The sequence below is a fragment of the Microtus pennsylvanicus genome, chromosome 3 (genome assembly GCF_037038515.1).
Source record: "Microtus pennsylvanicus isolate mMicPen1 chromosome 3, mMicPen1.hap1, whole genome shotgun sequence".
Classification (NCBI taxonomy): domain Eukaryota; kingdom Metazoa; phylum Chordata; class Mammalia; order Rodentia; family Cricetidae; genus Microtus; species Microtus pennsylvanicus.
Genome location: NC_134581.1, coordinates 52,080,214 through 52,100,517, shown reverse-complemented (window position 1 = coordinate 52,100,517; position 20,304 = coordinate 52,080,214).

The window sequence follows — 20,304 nt, the reverse complement described above, 5'->3', positions numbered from 1 at the left end:
TCTATAGTATGTGCCTACTGTGTACTTGGCATGGTGCTTTTACTTCATTTACTTTTTCTTCAGTAGTAATAGAGAGTGTGCTTTGCAGATCATAAGACACCCTAGCAAGGTCAAGGGCTCCCGTAACCCAGAGGTGAAAGCCTGGATTGGAAAGAAGGATTCCATTGCAAATCTCAGCTCTGGCCTTGGTGGTATATAACCCTAGGTCACTGCTTTACCTTTCTGGAAACAGGATGATTGTATCTATGTAGCATGAGACATAATCCATAAAATTTAGCTTCATAATACAGGAGCATGAGGATGTATTTCAGACAAAGGCTTTTTTCACTGAGGTCCTTGGTACATATGCAGCCCGGGCTCGAATTTTCCTTCCTTGTGCAGTGATTTGCATCTGTTCAAAGGACAGAAGGGGAAAGACCACTCAAAGTCACCATGTCCATGGGGTCCTCAGATGACTCTTAGCCTTTCCAGCTACGGAAGAGTGTCCTGGCCTCCTGAGATCCCAATTTTGCTAAGTCATTTAGGAGTTACATGCCTGCCAAGGAGGTGCCAGAGACGCAGAACTTGCTACACGCTGTTGTGAGTGTGAACTCCACTTCTCAGGTACGGCGGGGCTGGCAGGACTATTATAATATTTGGTGTGATGTTGTCTCCTGCTATCACCACCTTGCCCTCTCCTCTTCCCCAAGCTGTGAGAACAGGAGAGGTGTTATGCGGTTCATATGACTGGGCTGTATCTGAGGGTCTGCAGAAAAGGTAGAGGCATGCTTTGCATCTTCATCAGCTTTCCTCACTGTGGGAAGGGACTTTTGAAGAACTCGGTGGTACTGGGACCACCCACCATTAACCAAACCTAGAATATGTATTTTTTGTGGGGTTGTTTTTTCACCTAAAAACAGTATTTTTTTTATTTTTGTCTTCTGTAGGTGTTAAATAACAACTGTACAGTTTTGGTTTTTTTTCTTGGTATTTGTCATGCATCAATCAAAGAGTGTCTTAGCTGTCTTGGAACTGAGTTCCTGTTATAGGAAAACTCCAGCAGGCATTGGTAGTGTTGGCTGATGTTGGGTGGGAATGCCTAAAACCAGAGGATTCTAGGCCACGGTTGGTTCTCTGGAGAATGTGGAGCATTGAAGAATCTGCAGGCTCCATCCTCACATATTCTGGTTTAATTACCTAGAGGGGACTCTAGCAACTGGCCTGTCATGATCCTCTGATACTGCAGGATTCTACAGTGGAGTTTCACCACATTGGTCACTTTATTGTCCCATGGAAAAACCTTAGAATCTCCCCCATGCTCCCAGTCTCAACCCCAAGGCTTCTGATTGGTTGACCTAGGGTGACTTGGGGATCAAAATCTTTTATTTTATTTTTAAATGTATTTTATTTTACAATTTTCATATAGAGTGGTTTCAGAATGAAAATTTTAATTGAAATTTGTTTTTGTTGATCCTCCTTCCTTTCTCCTCTCCCTTTATTCCAGTCCATCTTTTATCCTTTTATCCCTGGTAGCCTCTTGTTCTTATATTTAATGTGTTCTATCTTCCCTCCACCCCCACAAACCACTGTTGCTTTCCCTAGCACTTTTTTCCCTCCCTTATGGTCCTCTTTTGAGTTTCATGATCTATACCCATGCATATATCCATGTATATAAGTATATATCCAAATATTTTAAAGCTGATATCCACATATGGGACAGAATATGTGGTATTTGTCTTTCTGACCTTGCACGATCTTGATTAACATGATAAGTTCCATATCCATCCATTTTCCTGCAAATTTCATAATTTCACTTTTCTTTACAGATGAATGAAATGACACTGTGCATCCATACCAGGTTTTCACAATGTAGTCACTCAATGATGAGCATCTAGGCAGGTGGGTGTAGTGGCCGTAAGACATTAGCATCTTTTAATTCTACTACATGTTTTCAGTGTCAGCCAGAGAATCAGCAACTTAGCAAAATGAGTACTTGAGTCTTCTCTCACAAAAGCCCAACTCCTAGTTAACAGTCAAGTTCAAATGCAAAGCTGTCCAGCATTACTTCCATAGTGTGCATTGCCCAATGCCCTTTTGAGAGCATTTATAAAACTGCCTCTGCTAACTCAAACACCCTGACCTATTGCTGACATCCCAATCCCAACTACAACCTCAGACTTATATGAATTGCTCCTTTCTCATCGTAAGCCACCCTTCCGACTCCAACTGAAACGAGTCATGATTCCATACAATTTGTTGTGAACAGTCTCTGGAAATTTATTCTTAACTCTTTTCTCTACCCCACCCCCATTTTCCCTTGACCATGAGGAGCCTGCTGCCTCTATGCCATACAGATCACAGAGCTGTTATAGAGCAATCCACATGGATTATAGAGCTGTTTAGAGCTGCTGTTAACTGGACCTCTCAGTGAACATAGTTAGGAAGCTCAGCTACTCTGACTCCCCAGGGCCCTCTTCTGCAGGCATCTATCCAGGTCTAAGCTCAATACACTTCAATACTAACCCATGTGGGGATGATGTAGAAAACAGTCTCTGATGTTTCCTCTGATACTATCTACCTTAAAACAAACAAACATAGAAACAGGCTCTCTCACTGGCCTATAGCTCACCAAGTAGATTAGGTTGCCTGTCCAGTGAGCCCCAAAGATTCTTCTGTCTTCCCAGCATTAGGATTATAAGTGCACCCCATCACACCTAGATTTGGGGACCAAGCTCAGGTCCTCACACTTGCAAGATAAGTCTTTTTGAGTCAGATATCTCCATGTCTCCTTAAGTTTCAAGTTTAACCCCAAATCTTGTTTAATTTTGTTTGGGATACATAGACTTTATAGACAAATTGGGGGGGGATGATGTGTTTGACATACAAAATGTCCCAGTCCACTAAGATTATATACTCCTTCTATGTATTTGAAATTAATAAAGTTTTAGACTTTTCTATGAAAGATCTTGACCATTTCTCAACATATACATTAGAAATATTTCGAGGAACTAATTTGTTCCTAATATATAAAATATAAATATATGATTTTTATATATTGACTTTTCTTATTAAATTTGCTACAATTTCTTATTTATTTAAACAACACCTCTGTTTATTCTTTGGGGCTTTCAAATATAGAATTCTAAAATCTTTATTTCTCCTTTACTCATTGCCATGCTTTTATTTCTGCTTTCTTACAGGATTAACTAAGATCACTGATGTCCAATCAAAATTAAACAAAAGTACTAATAATGAGGGTAATGGGATGTGTGTGGCGTGAAAGTAGAAGGCAAGATTATGTGTAGGAAAAGAGACCAGCAAGAAAGGGAAAGGCAGAGACAGGAGAGGCAGAGAAGGGGAGAAGTAGAGGAGGCAGGGGAGGGGATTAGAGAAGTAAAGGAGGTGTGGGGGAGTAGAGGGATAGAGGAGGCAGAGAGGTGAGGGGAGAGGTAAAGGAAGCAGTGGAGGAGAATACAGAGTTAGGAGGCAAGGGAGGGGAGTTGAGGTATAATGAGCAAAGTAATAGATGTATGCACAAAATGTTACAATGCCTTATATTCTCACTAAGAGATTCCATGAACTAACAAGCCCAGTTTGGGAATGGTCTATTTTTAGATATTTAAATGTACATTTTAAAGAAGTAAATTTAAAACCTGAGTGGCCGTAGAGCCACCTTTATTTTCTCCCGAACCACAAGCATAAGCCATTCTCGTATGGTGTCATATTTCTCATGCTTTTTGCTGTAGCTCTTCGCAGGCTTCTCATCATCCCCCTGCATCATTTACAGTGAGTTCACTTCAGATTCTAATGGATACGCTGTGGTTCACCCCTAACTTCTCACCTATTCTGTAACTGTGCCTTTTGTCCCATGCAACCCTTCGTTCTTGCCATGCCAAGTTCCTCCACCTCATCAACACTGAATTTAGTTGGGGACGATACTCAATGATAAATGGTGCCCACGGAGCAACTATATGCCAGGTCTACACTTTGGCTGTAGGCAATGCCCCCTAGCTTCTACTGTCCTTTCTGTTGCTTCTTCTGCCTCCAGGAGAACATGCCTAGAACAACCTGGTTGTCCAAATATGTACAGTCTTAAATCTGATCTAGACCTTGAAAACAAACCTAGGTGAAGCCAGTGTATGCTAGTCTACCACCTTCAGATTTGCTATTTTGCTGAGTTACACTATGGTATCAATAATTCACCAGGAGCCCTAATGTCTAGATAATGTCTTCATTCGTAAATAAATATTAAGTCACATGGAATGCTGCCTCTTCTTCCACTGTGGGGACAAGCATATGTTGATCTCAGTTAATCTGTGATTACATAAATTTGATGCTTTCTTTAATGTAAGTCAGTTTTGCCTTGATGAAAGGAATTTTATTCAGTCACGAAGTGTTCTGGTTTCGATGGATTTCTTGATTTGGTTGGCTGATTTTCTTTAGAACTTTTGCTCAGTGCATCAATGTTTATGAATGAGATACCATGGGATTTCCTTCTCTGGAGTTGCCCTTGTTGGGCTTGGTAGCAAGGTTAAGGCCATCTCTTTTTGGTTTTTATACCTTTTATTAAATTCATTTTTGACAGTTTCATGCATCTATACAAGGCGTTCTGATGGTTGTGACCCAACTCTCGTATCTCCCTCTCACTCGTCTGTTCTCTGCCATCCCTACAAATCCCTCTCCCACATTCATGTCTGTTTTGTTCTGTATTGTGACCCACTGAGTCTACCTAAGGTCATCTGGGTAGCCAGGATTTGGAACTCTCTATTGGAGCATGGTGGGTTTGTAAGTAGGTACACAACTGAAGACAGTATCTGCCCCCACCTTAGAATTTGCTGATAGCCAAAGTTAATCAGGGAGGAATTGGGCCAATCCATGATTGACAGTTGACAAGGCCAGACTTGTATAGGTCCATAGTAGGCACAGCTGTCACCATTAAATCTTGGCTGTGCTGGCTGTGCCATGACCAGAAGAGCATTTCACAGTGCTTCTCCTATGTTCTGACTCTTACATTCATCCCACCTTTGCTCTACTGGAATGTTCCGTAAGCCTTAAAGTGGGTGGTATAGATGTCCCATTTAGGGCAAGCACACCAGGTCTGTGCAATATCCCTAACCCCTATCTAAATAATTGCCCCTGTTTTTGTTTTTTCTTTAGACTTCAGTTCATGCAATATTTTCCTTTCTGTCTCTGGCTTATCTCACATTGCAAAATGTCTTCTAAATTGTGGCAGATTGCAAGATGTCCTTCATGTTCAAGACCAAATATTACTCCATTATATACCTGGACCACATTCCCCAATACCATTCATCTCTGCATGCATGTGAAGGCTGTGTTTACATCTTGTCTATTGCCGAGGATTTCAGTGTTGGGTTATCTAATGAAGAGGAGGGATGTCTGTGCCATGTGGCTACTTTATTTCTATTTTCTTTAGGAATACCTGACTATTTTCCATGATGGCTGCACAAATCTATATTTCTGCTCTCTTCTTTGTCTATCAATGCATTTATGTGCTTATAGTTGCTGGAGTAGCCACTCTAATGGCTGTGATGTCATCTCAGGACGGTTTCCACATGCCTGGTGATTAGCGATGTTGAACACGTTCATCTATTCTCTATTAAGGTTTCTTTTTTATTGATCAAATAAATTTTGATTTTTAATTGTTTTGCTGTTTAATTGTAAGATTTCTTTATAAGATGTGGGTAATTAACCCCTTCTGAGATATGTACTTTGCAAGTATTTTCAACAAGTCTGTACATTGTCTTTTCATTGTGATGCTTCTCTCGCTGTACAACAGCTTCTTGGTCTGCTATGGTCCCATGTTTCTAGTTTAGCTTTCGTTGACTGAGATTTGGGCATTACCCTCCACCAGTCCCCACCCAGAAGTTTCAAGGCCCATGTCATGGAACTCCTACTATGTTCTTTTATAGAAGTTTGTTTGGAGGGGTTTAGGTTTAATAGTTCAATCTTTTAATCTATTTTGCATTTCCCCCCTCGTATATAATCCATTTGTATTCTTTGTGTGTGAGTATCCAGTTTGCCCTGTCCCACATATGGGCCCTGTTCTTCCTCCATGAAGTCTCTTTGGGACCCCTTATAAACAGTAGTTCACCATGTGTGTTCAGATTTCTTTTTAGGCTGTCTGTTCTATTCTGGACATCTATGTTTCTATTTTAATTTTTTTTTATGGAAGTGCCATATAATTTTAAATCAGAAAAAGTGGTGCTCCCAACTTTATATTTAAAAATAATTATGGTATTCTATATGTATATGAATTTTACTACTTGTGGTGGTTTGAACAGAAATGGCCCCCGTAAGTTCATATATTTAAATGTGTCGTCATCAGAGAGTGGAGCTACTTGACAGGGATTACGGAGTGTGGCCTTGTTGGTGAAGGTGTGGCCTTGATGAAGAATGTCACTGGGTGTGAGCTTTGGGGTTTCAAATGCTCAAGCCAGGCCAGTGTCTCCCTCTTCCTGCTGTCTGTGGACCCAGACTAGAATGTCCATTTTCCTCTCCAGTACCATGTCTGCCTGCATACTGTCATGTTGCTCTGTCCCGTTCGATAATGGACAAAACCTCTGAAACTGTAAGCCTGACCCAACTAAATGCTTTCTTTTATAAGAGTTGCATTGGCCATAGTGTCTCTTCACAGCAATAGAACACTGACTAAGACAATACTATTTTTCTATTTTTATAAATAATGTTACAGAGAGCCTGCAGAAATCTCTCAGCAGGAAAGAACACTCATTGCTCTTATAGAGAACCCAAGTTTAGTTCCCAGCACCAACATTAGGTGACTCTTAACCACCTATAACTCCAGCTCCAAGGGATCTTACACCCTCTTTGGGCTCATGAGTTTAGGTTCCCATACACAGACACTTCACGTATATATAATTGAAAAATGAGTCTTGAAAAAAATCTCTCTCTCTCTCTCTCTCTCTCTCTCTCTCTCTCTCTCTTTGGTTTCTCTGTATAATAGCTCTAGTTTTTCTGGAACTTGCTTTGTAGACCATGCTGTCCTCAAACTTAAACAGGTCTGCCTGTCTCTGCCTCCCAAATGCTAGAATTAAAGGCATGAGCCACCACCACCTAGCAAAAAAATCTCTTTTTATAAATTTTAACAGTCTTGTAAAGTTTTTAATTTCTTTAATACTCTAATAACTTCTTAAACAATAAAACTTAGTTATGATGATCTGTTTCCCACTTCCATTATATTTATTTTTATTTCATTTTATAACTATATTATTTCTTTGACTGACTCTGAATGGTTTTAATGTGAAATTTATTGTGATTCACATTTTCATTTTCACATAGAATAAATTGCTTAATGGTTAGCTGTATCTAAAGGTATATTTCATGCAGCTGTTGTCTGCTATGTGCAATAATTGTCATAAGATGAAATTTTTAAATCTCTATTTTGATTATTGATCAAAATTTGATTGGTCAAAATTTCTTTATTCTTCCTGATTGTTTTTTTATTTGCATTTGCTAAAAGTTATCTCACTTTGTGTGTTTCTAAACTTCTGTCTAGTTTTTGCTTTACATAAACACACAAATTTCAGCATGGTTGCTTGTGACAGTTCCAGGATTCAGTCTCTGTATTTCTGTTCATTCTGCCACAGAACTTTGTTGCTTTGTGATTTTGTTAATCTGGGGTTTGAATGTTTTGTTTTTTTTTTCAGTAAAAAAAATATTTGTGAGACTCCTTTGAGGCTAAGCATAAAAATCCATTCAGCCCCAGGTTACCTGTTCTTAGCGCCCAGAGCCTAAGTGCCTTTTAAATAAAGCCCAGGGCTTAGCAGGGTTTAGCCATCTTTGCGGTATTGTTGGACGGTAAATACACATCATGGACGGCTCCTTCACTGTTCTGCAACTTCCCTTCCCTTGCCAATAGTGTGGATAGGTTGGGTTTACTTTTACGTATTCCCCTTATCAAAGATGTGACTTTCGATGGCCTTAGATTTATGTAGGCATATCATTAATCTCTTCACATAGAGAGTGGGCTAGTAAAACTTTAACTTGAGTTCTTTAGGTCATACATACTCCCGGGCTGGAGGGTTCTCAGTGTTACAATTGTCTGTATGGATTCTTAAACTGTTTTAGACTTGGCCCTTGTTTGAAGCGCTCTTAGAAGAATTGTAAAGGTAAATGTGTAAGTCAGCATTTGTATGTCTACAAATATTACACATTTTCTTAATCAGTTCTCTCTGTCTTTCTGCTGTCTTATGCCTACTTGACCCAGTCCCATGAGGCTGGGTGTCCCAGCTGGTCTTCTGTGTATACTGGAATCTGAAAAATGTAGAGCCCAATGCCACTGAAGGAATGGATGTGCTGGCAAGGCGAGAACAAGCAGGGGAAGACCAAACCCTTCCTAGTCTATTGTCTTTATATAGGCCTTTGGCGGAATGGATAGCCCATCTTAATGATGTGCCTTCCCACTCCAGATCTGAATAAAGGCTTGTGTCATCTGCATGAAGGTCCAGATCAAAGGCATGGGGTTTCCCTGCCTAGAAGAACCGGATCAAAAGTGTGTTCTCCATTTCTGCAAATTGTAGCTCATTCCAGAACTAGTCAAGTTGATGACCAAAAATAGCCACCACAACCTGGATTTGTGTGCTGTGGGGAGGAGAGAACGCATGAGAGAATATTAAGGATGTTTCAGAGGCTTTTTATCCTGAGCAACTGGGTGACTGGTGGCACCAATGACTGGGTTGAAAAAGGAAGAAAGCTAGAGCTCAGAAGAACAGAGGAAGAAAGCAGTTGACAATGATTAAGCTGTAATGTCTATTAGACAATCTGCTGAAGATGGAAAGGTACATTGCACTTTCATATAGAAGCAAGGAAGGGAGAATTAAGATAAGAAAGTTTTACCAGAGAGCTGATAAGGTAGGAGGACATTCCAAATATTTCAACAAAGAATTTCCTAATAACTTTGGAAAAAAAATAATGAGAGCATTGATCATTAGTCAGTAGGTTTGATCAGTATCAAGGCCTTGACAAGAGTAGGTCAGAGGCTACTAGGTAAGGAAGAACAGCGGCTGATGAAGAGATAATAATAATTGCAGATCATGGTTACAGAGTTCTGCCACAATATATGCTGTGAAGAGAGAGATTTTGTGCCGAAAGGGGGTTTTGTCATGGAATAACTTTTATTTGCTCTGAATAATTCCAAGCACAAAGCAAGTCAAATGTTGAGGGCAACAGGGGCAGGCATAGAAGCAGTGTTTTTGAGTGATGAGCAGACATGTGTCTGGTCCTTGGAGTACTTACAGTGTGGATATTTGGAGGGGGTATCTTTGGTTGACACCAAGGAAGGGCTGGGGCAAGTAGGCATAACATAACAGAAAGAAAGAGCAGACTGATTAAGAAAATATGTAATATTTGCAGACATACATTAAAAATGAAATGAGTCAGCCAGTCCTTGCCCCATCCCTGCTCAATTTCTCAAGTGCAGGCATTGAGAAGGGAGGCTGAAGTTGGATAGATCAGGATTCTCAAAGTGAGCCCATGACAGGAGAGATGGGTGGGAAGTAGGTGAGGATATTTGCACAAGTGACAGAGGCCATGGCATCAAAGATGATGAGGATACTAAAGACATAATGAAAACAGTTCCAAAGGCCAGAGAATCACAGTCCTGGGCACTGCTTCTAGTGGGTACCACAGGGGAGCTAAGCTGGGAAGAGAGTGGAAGGGGCCTGAGCGTGGATGCTGTTGGCAATGCTCAGGTCTAGGATTTGACCACAGAAAGAGGTTTCTGAAAGGAGATGGGGCAGATAACAGGTTTTGAGGTCACCAGTATCTAACGATGCTTACTGAATAGCAGAGGGAGAAACCTGATAAGCCTGGGGCACAGCGAGGAAGAAACTGCAACCAAGTTATGGTGAGTGTTTCCATCTGAGGACATGTACTTAAACAGAGTTCCTTAAAAAGGTTGTATTTTGTGTGTATGTATATGTGTATGTGTATATATGTGTGTAAATGTATCCATGTATGTGTTTGTATGTACGTGTGTATGTATGTGTGTATATTTTTATGTGTGTGTATGTGAAGGTACCACAGAGACCAGAAGAGGGTGTCAGATCCCCTAGATTTGGAGATACCAGGCAGTTGTGCTGCTTGATGCTAGTGCTGGGAACCAAATTCATGTCTTCTGAAAGTGCAGCACTTTCTCTAAACCACCAAGCATTCTCTCCAGTGCCATACGGTATACTGTTTACAATACCACACAATCTCATCTATAGGTGGAATCTAAGGAATGAACTCAGGAAAGAAGAGGAGAAATGTGGTAACAGGATCCGAGGTGGACGGGGAATGGATAGGTGATGTCGACCAAAGGACACGACATCTAATACGTTGAAGAGAACCGTGTGCAACACCATGATTATAGTTAATAGTCATGTGTTATATTCTGGGAAATTGCTGACAGTAGATTTTAATTATGCTCACTGCAAAAATATTCAATATATAAGATTAAACATGTTAATTGACTTGCTTCAGTCATTCCATTATATGTACATACTTTAAAACTTTATAATATAGACCATATATAATTTTTATCAGTTAGAATTACTTAACTGTGATTGTTTTGAGCAAAGTCTCACTGTGTGGGCCTGATGGCTTGAAAATAACTGGACCAATCTGGACACTAATTCACAGAAACCCATCTGCCTCTGCCTCCCAAGTGCTGGGATTAAAGGTGTGGACCACAATGCCTAGCAAAATAATTTGGAGGTAACAGATTTCTGTGGTTTAGAACTGAAAAGAAAATAACAATTTTGTGTTTAGTGGTGTGGTAGCTGTAAGAAGCAACAGTGAGCTAAGTAAGACCCTCACACACCATAAGACCAAGCAGTCTATAGATAGAAAGGAAGATCCTGCTACTAGTAGAGGTCTCTGGGGGAGGAGGGCCAGACATCAGCACCAAAGTGGACAGGTCACTCAGAGATGCAGCTGACAGCTCTTATTCAGGCCAGACATGGGTTCACAGAACAGATGTGAGTAAGGGTCCAAATGGTCCATCTGAGTAGGACCCTAAAAATCCTAAGCCAGAAGACATGATGCTCTGCAGGATGGTTGCAGTTGTCCCTTGGGAGGAAGGTGATGACCTTAGTTTACAGCTTCAGCCTAGGGCATGGTGTGTTGGGCAGGCTGCTAGATGGCAGTAGCAGGGGAGTGGGCGGGAGACAGATGGAGCAGAGGCAGTGGGTCACCTCTGTGGACACAGAGAGCTTGTTGAGTCTTTCTAACACACTCTCTCTTTTTTAAAATATTTATTTTTATTTTATGTCGAGGGGTAGTTTGCCTGCATCTAAGTGTATGTGCCTGGTGCCTATAGAGGCCAGAAGAGGGCAATGGGTCCTCCTGATCTGGAACTATAGATGGTTGTTAGTCACCATGTGGGTGCTGGGAATTGAACCCTGGTTCTTTTGAAAGAGAAGCCATGTATCCACTGAGCCATCGCTCCCCCCCACTAGTCTTTTTGACCCTTAATGCCAGGGACTACATTTCCTGTTTCCCCCCTCTCCTGCAGCACCGGGAGGAGTGTTGCACCTCTAACAAGTGCTCAGTAAATAATGGCTAGGTAAGGAAATTATCCGCATGTCCTACCAAGGATTATATGAAAGAGCGGCTATGACAGATGGCTGATTATCTGGTGATAGTGACAAATGAATTGGAGCTGCAGATGCCTGGCATCAAGTCCCTGCCTGGACAGGTTCTTGCTGTGTAACAGGTATGGCATTTCACTATGTACCTCACTGTAAAATGAAGAGAACCACCGCCACTCCCTTGTAGGGATTTTGAGCAAAGAACACAGAGTGTCACTGAGCCTGTGTTCAGTGCTCAGCACTTACCCTGTACCAAGCACTGGATTCTCCCAACAGCCCACGATTCAGGGACTAAGTCATTGCCAATGTACACTCAGGGATCACCTTGTATCTAGTATTGTATTCTCCCATTAGCCTGTGGTGTGGGAACTAAGTCACTTCCACTCCACAGATATGAAGCTACCCTTCACTTCCTACCAAGGAATGGCTGACCATGTCTCCTCTCCCTTGCTAGTCTCCTGAAAGTAGACTCCCGCAGGTTCACAACTCCGGGAAACTTTTAATGAGCCCTTTGTGCTCGTTCATTTTCTCTTCTCACTTCCATACCTAAACCATGCTAATGGCATCCATACAAGCTGCCATTCGTGAATTTCTGTTCCGTGTAAACGAATGTTGCTAACTGGATGCTTCTCTTGATGACACGCCATCCCATGCCTGCCTTCCACTGAGTGTGTTATCCTGGAACCGTTAACTTAGGATATAGCTCTATTCTAGTTAATCTCTGTTGTTGCCATAAAACCCACTGACCAACTGTAGAAAGGATTTGTGTCATCTAACGCAATATAGTCCATGACAGAGGGAAGTCAGGGCAAGAACACGAATAAGAATTTGAAAGTAGAAGCCCTCTTGCTGACTGGTTGCTCCCAGGTCTATTCTCAGCTGACCTTCTTGTAGGGCCCAGGTCCCTATCTAGAGATAATCCTGATCACAGTGGGATGAACCCTTCTACGCTAGTTAGCAACTAAGGAAATGGTCCACAGACATGGCCACAGGCCAAATTCAATCTGGGCAGTCTTCCACTTGTGACTCTGTTCTCAGGTGACTCTTCATCTATGTTAGTCAACACCAACCACAACAAACACTACACACACAAGGCCCTAATGCCTGCTGTTTATGCCCGAGGCTTAAAAAAAAAACCTCCTCCATAATTCTATGATTGTATGTGTGCATGCGTGTGTATGTATACCTACGTGCATATGTGTGTGCATGCACAAACAGGTGGAGGCCTCATCTGTTGTTCCACAGTCACTATTGTTAGTGATTTTTCAGACAGTCTCCCACTGGCTTGGGGCTAGCCGGTTCGGTTAGTCTGTCTTCCCAGAGAACCCTTGGGATCCTCCTGTCTCTCTCTGCCTTCCCCGTGCTAGGATCCCATGTATGCACCACTACACCTGACTTTGTAATGGGCGCTGTGCAAATAGCTCAGGGTTTCATGTTTACCAAACAAGCTTCTTGATGACTGAGCCATCTTCCCAGTGCAGTCCTTGGCAGTTCTTGACAGGGTCTTATATGGACACAGGACTCTGCATATACTTTGTGCCAGTTGGTGAATATGCACGTGAGTCTTTGAGTGACAGATTTCCACAGTGCCCAAGTGGCTACATACAGAATGGACTAGAATAAAATTCATTCATTATCTAATTATATAATTTTAGGTTTTAATTTCCTGAGCCTCACCTTTAAGATAAAGTATCAGATGTCTGAACTCAATTTTTAAGTCTCTTTTGACTATAAATTCCCCAAATTGTTGGAATGTGGGGATGACCAACATATTAGGTCCTCACTATGTGTGCCTACATATATTCCTAATTAACTCACTTAGTCCTCACTATGAGCTTAGGTGGTAAAAATTATTATCCTCATTTGTGGATGAAAAAACCTGGGCTCAGAGCAGCTAAGCAACCTGCATCTGGTCACATATTTAATAAGGGAAAGAATGAAGAGGCCAGTCAGACTGCCACCAAACCCCGTGCTTATATTCACCCTCCTTCCTCACTACCACTCTGCCTCCCCAAACCTCTGCCTTAGCAAAAATGGAAGATAGGTTTTTATCAGATCTCCCTGCCTGCCTTTTCACTAAATGGACTGTCTCAGGCTTAACCATGTCAGATAAAAAACCTCAAGGCTATTAGATCAGAAATCTGTCTCCAGCAGCCTTTCCTTGGTGGGTCCATGTTTGGCTGACTTTAGTTCATCATTCATTAAGTTTGGAGGGATGGAAGGCAAGACATCTTTGACTTTGCAGAAGCCAGAAGAGCAAAGTTCTTGCCCATCCTCAGTGCAAGCAGTTGGGCTTCACTTGGGTTTGAGAGTCTGGCAAAGGTTCAGAGCTTTGCATTTTCTCTGAAGCAATTGCCCATTCCTGTCAGGAGATCGGTAAATTTTGAAAGAGATTCCAGAGCTGATGGGTGAGTCACAGACGCCTGGACTCCATAGATCCTTGCCTGCGCAATGTGCTGTCCAGATGAAACCCTGTGTTCTTTGTGTTGTGTGGATGCTTGCCATTGTCCCTGTAGGACAGGGTGTGGAATGCTGATGGGCAGGAACAGAGAAGGTTGTAGAAAGGACCTTTAGAGGTGTCTTTAGAGGGTTTCCTGAGGTGGGCGTGACTTCATTTAAGATCAAATGCTGCTGAGACAGAGTTCAAAGTACTTGCTCTGTTGTGGCCCACAAGGGAAACCATAGTGCCTCCCTTCTATGATCTTCACTTGAGTTTTCTTACAAGTCAGACAGCGAGACGCTCAATAGTTCAGGCTGTGGTGTAATAAGATACTGTCACTCAAATGAAGTTCCCACACATTAAATAAATCATACAAAGTTGCAGGGGGCCAGTCATTTGTTCCCAGCTGCTTAGCACTGAAATAACCATACAGAAACTGTATTCATTAAAACGCTGCTTGGCCCATTATCTCTAGCTTCTTATTGGCTAACTTTTATATCTTAATTTAACCCATCTCCATTAATCTGTGTATCGCCACGTGGCAGTGGCTTACCAGCTAAAGTTCCCAGCGTCTATCTCCAGCAACTCCATGGCTTTTCTCTGACTCTGCCTTCTTCCTCCCTTGCTATAGGCCAAGAGAGTTCTTTATTCATTAACCAATAAAAGCAACACATAGACAGAAGGACCAATACACTGTAGGATTTGTGAATGTATACATGTACATGTTTATTTGCATGAGCGTGGGTACTTGGATGTGAACATACGTGTTCACACGTATGTATATGTATGTGGAGTCTAGCGCTACACATTGGGTGACTTCTTGAATGCTCTGCATCTCACTGTCTTGAGACAGGGACTCTCATAGAACCTGAAGCTCTCTGATACAGCTCCACTCTCTAGTGAAGGAACCCAGGGATTCTCCCTCCTGAGTACTTCCCTAGCACTGGGATTACAGATGAATCTGTCACTTTTAGAAACAAAACATGGTGTGGTGGTTTGAATATGAAATGGCCCCATTGGCTCATGTGTTTGAATGTTCAGTCCCCAGTAGGTAGAACTGTCTGGGAAGGATTAGGAGATGTGGCCTTATCAAAGGAGGCATGCAGCTGGGTGTGTGCTTTGAGGTTTCAAAAGCCCACACCCTTCCTAGTCATCTTTGACTTGTGCTTGTTGCCTCAACTAGTGATCCAGAACCATGGTTGCCTGCCTGCTTGCCATGCTTTCTCTATGATGTTCATGGACTATCCCTGTGAAATTGTAAGCAAACCCCGGTTAAATAATTCATTTTAGAAGTTGCTTTGGTCATGGTATTTCTTCAATGCATAAAAAAGTAACTAAGACACATGAATTCTGGGTAATGAAATTGGGTCTTCACTGTTGTGTCAGGTATTTTGCTAACTGAGCAATAGCACAAGAATTTTAAATGCCAAAGTATTGTGTTTAGGAAATCTTCATGATTGTGTGTCATGTTTTATTTTGGATAGCTGAGAACACCGAGGACAACACAGATAGAATAAAACCACTACTCTTTTCTGACCATTGATGGCAGAAGCAGGGTGCGAACTTGCTCAGTGGTACTCAACCTTCCTAATGCTGGGGCCATTAATAGAGTTTCTCATGTTGTGGTGACCCCAACCATAAAATTATTTCATTGCTACTTCATAACTGTAATTTTGCTACTGTTATAAATAGTAATGCAAATATCTGATATGCAACCCCTTTGGGGGTTGCAGCCCACAAGTTGAGAACTGCCATGTTGTGAATTCTCTAGTTTCCTTCCTTACTAGTTCATCTGTGCAGAGACAGAGTCTGGAGAGCGAGAGGAGTCAGACAGTCAGATGTGAGAGTTCCTGGTGGCTTTGGCAGGTGCCTGGGTCAGATGGGCCACTGGCTATGCTTCGTGGGTCTTCTCCTTAAAGACTTCATGCTGCCCATGTGTCATGGTGTCATACTGGTGGAAAACGAGGCTGTTAACATGAGTTAGGAAAGCTTTCGGAGACAGGAAGCCTCTTTCTGATTGTCCTCTGGTCTTCAAGGTCCAAGAAATCCCTGAAGGAGGCTGCTGCTTCCAGCCTCGGACAGAGTCAAGAGGTAAGATGGGCTTGCCTGGAAAAAATGGGCTTCTGGATCAAAACTAAAGAACTCTGGATGCTATTGCAATGTTTACCAAAGTAGCCCAGGGAGTATCACTGATGTCAAACTCCAGAAAACCAAAGTTATGGAAATTTTTCAAATGCCAAAAGTTGGTTTCAAATTTTCTCAATAATATCTTTGTGACAGCTGAGGTGATGACTGCAAAGACGAGCCCTGCCATTGGCTGGACTGCAATAGGGCCCCGGTGACCTGCTAGTGCTGCCTCCTCATGAAGGTCCTTTTGGCCCGTGTCTTTTTATTTACCTTTAGTGTCAAGCTGCCAGGTAACCTCAGGATATATACTAGGCACTTGATATATACCTGTTGTCAAAAACCTTGTTTCCATGGACAACATGAAGTGCAGGGATGCTCTACCTTTTGGCCTGTATTTTAGATTTGATTTGATGCCCGGCATCAGTTGCAGTTGTTACCTCTGCAAGGGTTTTGTGTGTACAGCTTCTACTTGTTGTTTGCAGGTGTTTGTGCCTATGTGCGCATGTGTGTGTGTGCCTGTGTGTTCATGTGTGTGTGTGCCTCTGTGTGTCTATGTGTGTGTGTGCATGTGTGTGTGTGCCTCTGTGTGTGTGTTTATGTGTGTGTGCCTGTGTGTATACATATGTATGTATGTATGTGCCGGTGTGTATGTCTATGTGTGTGTGCCTGTCTGTGTGTCTGTGTACATGACACAGTGTCATCAAAGGCCAGAAGATGCTATATTATTATCTCTTGGAGCTGAAGTATAACCAGTGGTTGTGAGTCACCTGATATAGGTGCTAGGAACCAAACTGTGGTCCTCTGGAAGAGCAGTAAGTGCTCTTAACTCCTGAGCCATCTCCTCAGCCCCTAAGCTCTTTTTTTTACATAAACTGTATAAGAAGATTCTTTCCTGAGAGTTAATGTTCTCATTTATCAAAAGCTGTCCGGTGAATGACAAGATCATTATGTCCAAAGCACAGGCTTCCTTGCAAAGAAAAATCTAAGGGAACTATATCTATTTGTGTGGCAATGATTCAATTCCTGGTGATTGCCAAAATTCAGGTGTTCAGTGCATGCTCTGGTGATACCCATTGTTTCCTGTGAAGTCACTTAGCTTCCTCCCTCCTTTCCTCCCTCCCTCCCTCCCTCCCTCCCTCCCTCCCTCCCTCCCTCCCTCCCTCTGTTCCTCCCTTCCTTCCTTCCTTCCTTCCTTCCTTCCTTCCTTCCTTCCTTCCTTCCTTTCTTCATTGCTTTCTAAGGAACTTCATCAACTCAAATGAACTGATTGCTGTTCTTTAGTGGATGGGACTAAAAGTTTACATTGAAACATAAATTAGCATCCTTTTAAACAAAGGGGAACTTCTGTGCACAATTAAATTTTAAACCTTGTTTAAAAAGCAAAAGTGTCAAATATTTTGAGCTTTAAACAACTGTGAGAGAAAAGAGAAATAAAAACTATGTAAACTATACAAGTTTATCACAATGTTGATATAATGCTAACAACATTGTGCTAAAAAGTAGTGTGTGTGTGTGTGTGTGTGTGTGTGTGTGTGTGTGTGTGTGTGTGTGTGTGTATGTGGTGGAAAGGATGTCTGGGGAGGTAGAAGAGGGTTTGATACCCTGGAACTGGAGTTACAGGTGGTTGTGAGCTGTCCATTGAGAGTCTGAGAACTGACCTCACATCCTCTGGAAGAGCAACAAGCATTCTTAACCAGGGAATCATCTCTCCACAATGTATACTCTGAGATAGTAATTAATGAATTCATTGAGTTCTTTTGTATCTTCCAGGCTTTGTTCTTTGGATTTGTCCCTTCACTTGACTCCCATGATCCCCAGGTGAGGTAGATACTGTTTCAAGTCCTTCTTAGGTGAAGAAAGTTCAGAGGAAGAAGGTGACAATTAACTCAGTGTTAGCCAAGTGACAATTCCAGACTGCCTGTCTCCAGAGCCTGGCTTTTCTTGCCACAGTAAATACGGAACAGAGGACCATAGACCTTGGAGAGAGAGAACATCAAGGGGTTAGAATCCCGACTCTGCCACTGACTGGCTGCATGACCTTGGACCACACTACAGATTCAGTGTTGCTCGGTTGTAGACAGTTTGGCCGGTAGACAGCTCTATATTGATTAGGAATGATGCCAACTGAGTCACTGCAGGGTACTGCATAAAGAGTCCTGTATTAACTCATCAATGAGGACAGGGATGTGCTGGTAAATCTGAACAAAGGGCCCTGGAGTTTGGGGATGGGACATCTCGCAGATTTATATATCATGTCCACTGATTTTTGTAGCATCCATGATGCCTCTGGAGTGAGATGTAACTTAATGTCTAGCTGTAATGAGAGACGTGGTTATCAGCTTTCAGATAGCAGATGCCTACTCCTGCCTACTACTGAGCGACCTCATACTCTATAGCATGTATGAGCTTTAGTTTGCAGAGCACACCTGCAACCAGGCAAGTCATCAGATGCTCGGGATGTAGGAGACTAATGCGCACACTGCTCAACATGTAAATACATGGGCACAGTTTAGTGACCTGCAGTGAAGGATTGCTGTCACAACAGCATGTGTAAATGGACTCACATCACTCACCACAGAGTGTGGCCAGCCTTGAAGCAATGCGTGGAGCTCTGTTTTGCTGTGGTCACACACTGCCTTAGGTACATTCAACAGGTAGCATGTTGCATTAAATGGGCCTCTAAAATAAGAGCAGGAAGATACAGAATATACAGGGAACTGTGTCTATGTCAAATCAATGCCAAAGAAGAACTCAACTTTATGCTAAAAATTACAACTCGGTGATTCAAAATTACAACTCTTGGTGATTCAAAAGTATAGGGTCATAGTCAATGATCTGAAAAGGGAACAGATGATACATGAAAAACTCAGTGGTATGTGACATGCAGTCAGTGTTAACCTAGCTATAATTATTGTGAATATGTGTGGGTTACTGTAGTGGGGTGGAATTGTGATCATTAGATTTTTTAGACATTACAGTAATGTGAAAAATACACACAATGTAGAGCAAAGTAGAATCAATATAGAGTTTGTGCCTTCCCTGTTTTTTTCTTTAAATAAAATATAGTTCAGTTTTGGTAACATAATTATCTGAAATATTAGATGTATTTCTTTATGAGTAACATGATATTAGAGAATTTAAGTTTCTTTGTTGTGTTTGTAAGTTCATACTAAGTTATTTCTCTAATTTAAAGAAATTAGGCCTGGCAGTGCTATTGCATGCCTTTAATCCCAGCACTTGGGAGGCAGGGACAGTCAGATCTCTGTGAGTTCAAGGCCAACCTGGTCTACAGAGTGAGTTCTAGGACAGAGAAACCCTGTTTTGAAAGAACCAAAAAAATAATTGATGTATATGAGTGTCTGTGTGTGGGTGGATGCATGCAAGTGCCAGTGACTTCTGAGGCCAAAAGAGGACATTAGATTTCCTGGCTCTGGAATGACAGGTGGCAGTAAACTACTTGATGGGATACTGGGGATGGAACTAGGGTCCTCTGCAAGAGCACTACATGTTCTTAACTCATGAGCAATGTTTCATGTCATCATTAAAGTATTTTCTTTAAATTTAAAACAAAGCAAACCCATATAAATTTTGTATTTTGTTTCCCTAGAAGAAAAGTTATATCTGCCTAGTTGGTTCAAAAACCACAGATGTTGAGTCTACTCACAATTAGCTTTGTTAATAACTTCATCAGTTAATAATAAGACATGGAGGCCAGATTTAATTTAGGATGCTTTTGTTCCTTTCACAAACTTCTTGGCTGAAAAACAAACAAAAATAATTGAAACCAAGGAGAAAAGGAACTTCACAGAATAACTACTATCCCTTTGGAATCTTTTACTCTAAACTCCAGTTTTAAAGCTCATTTCCTCATGCACTCACAGACAGCTTCCATTTTCTCCAATCTCACAATCTCTGCCTTTCTGTTTGGGTATTTACCACATTTACAGCTAATACAATTATTGATATATTCAAGTTCATCTTACTGCATTTCTTCATTTTCTCACTTTTTCTTTTCTTGTTTGTAATTATTCATTTACTCTGGGGAAAAGTGTGTATGTGGTAGTCGGAGGAAAACTTTGGGAGTCAGTTCTCTCCTGCCCTATGGGCTTCTGGTTTCAAACTCAAGTTATTGGACTTGCAGGCAAGTGC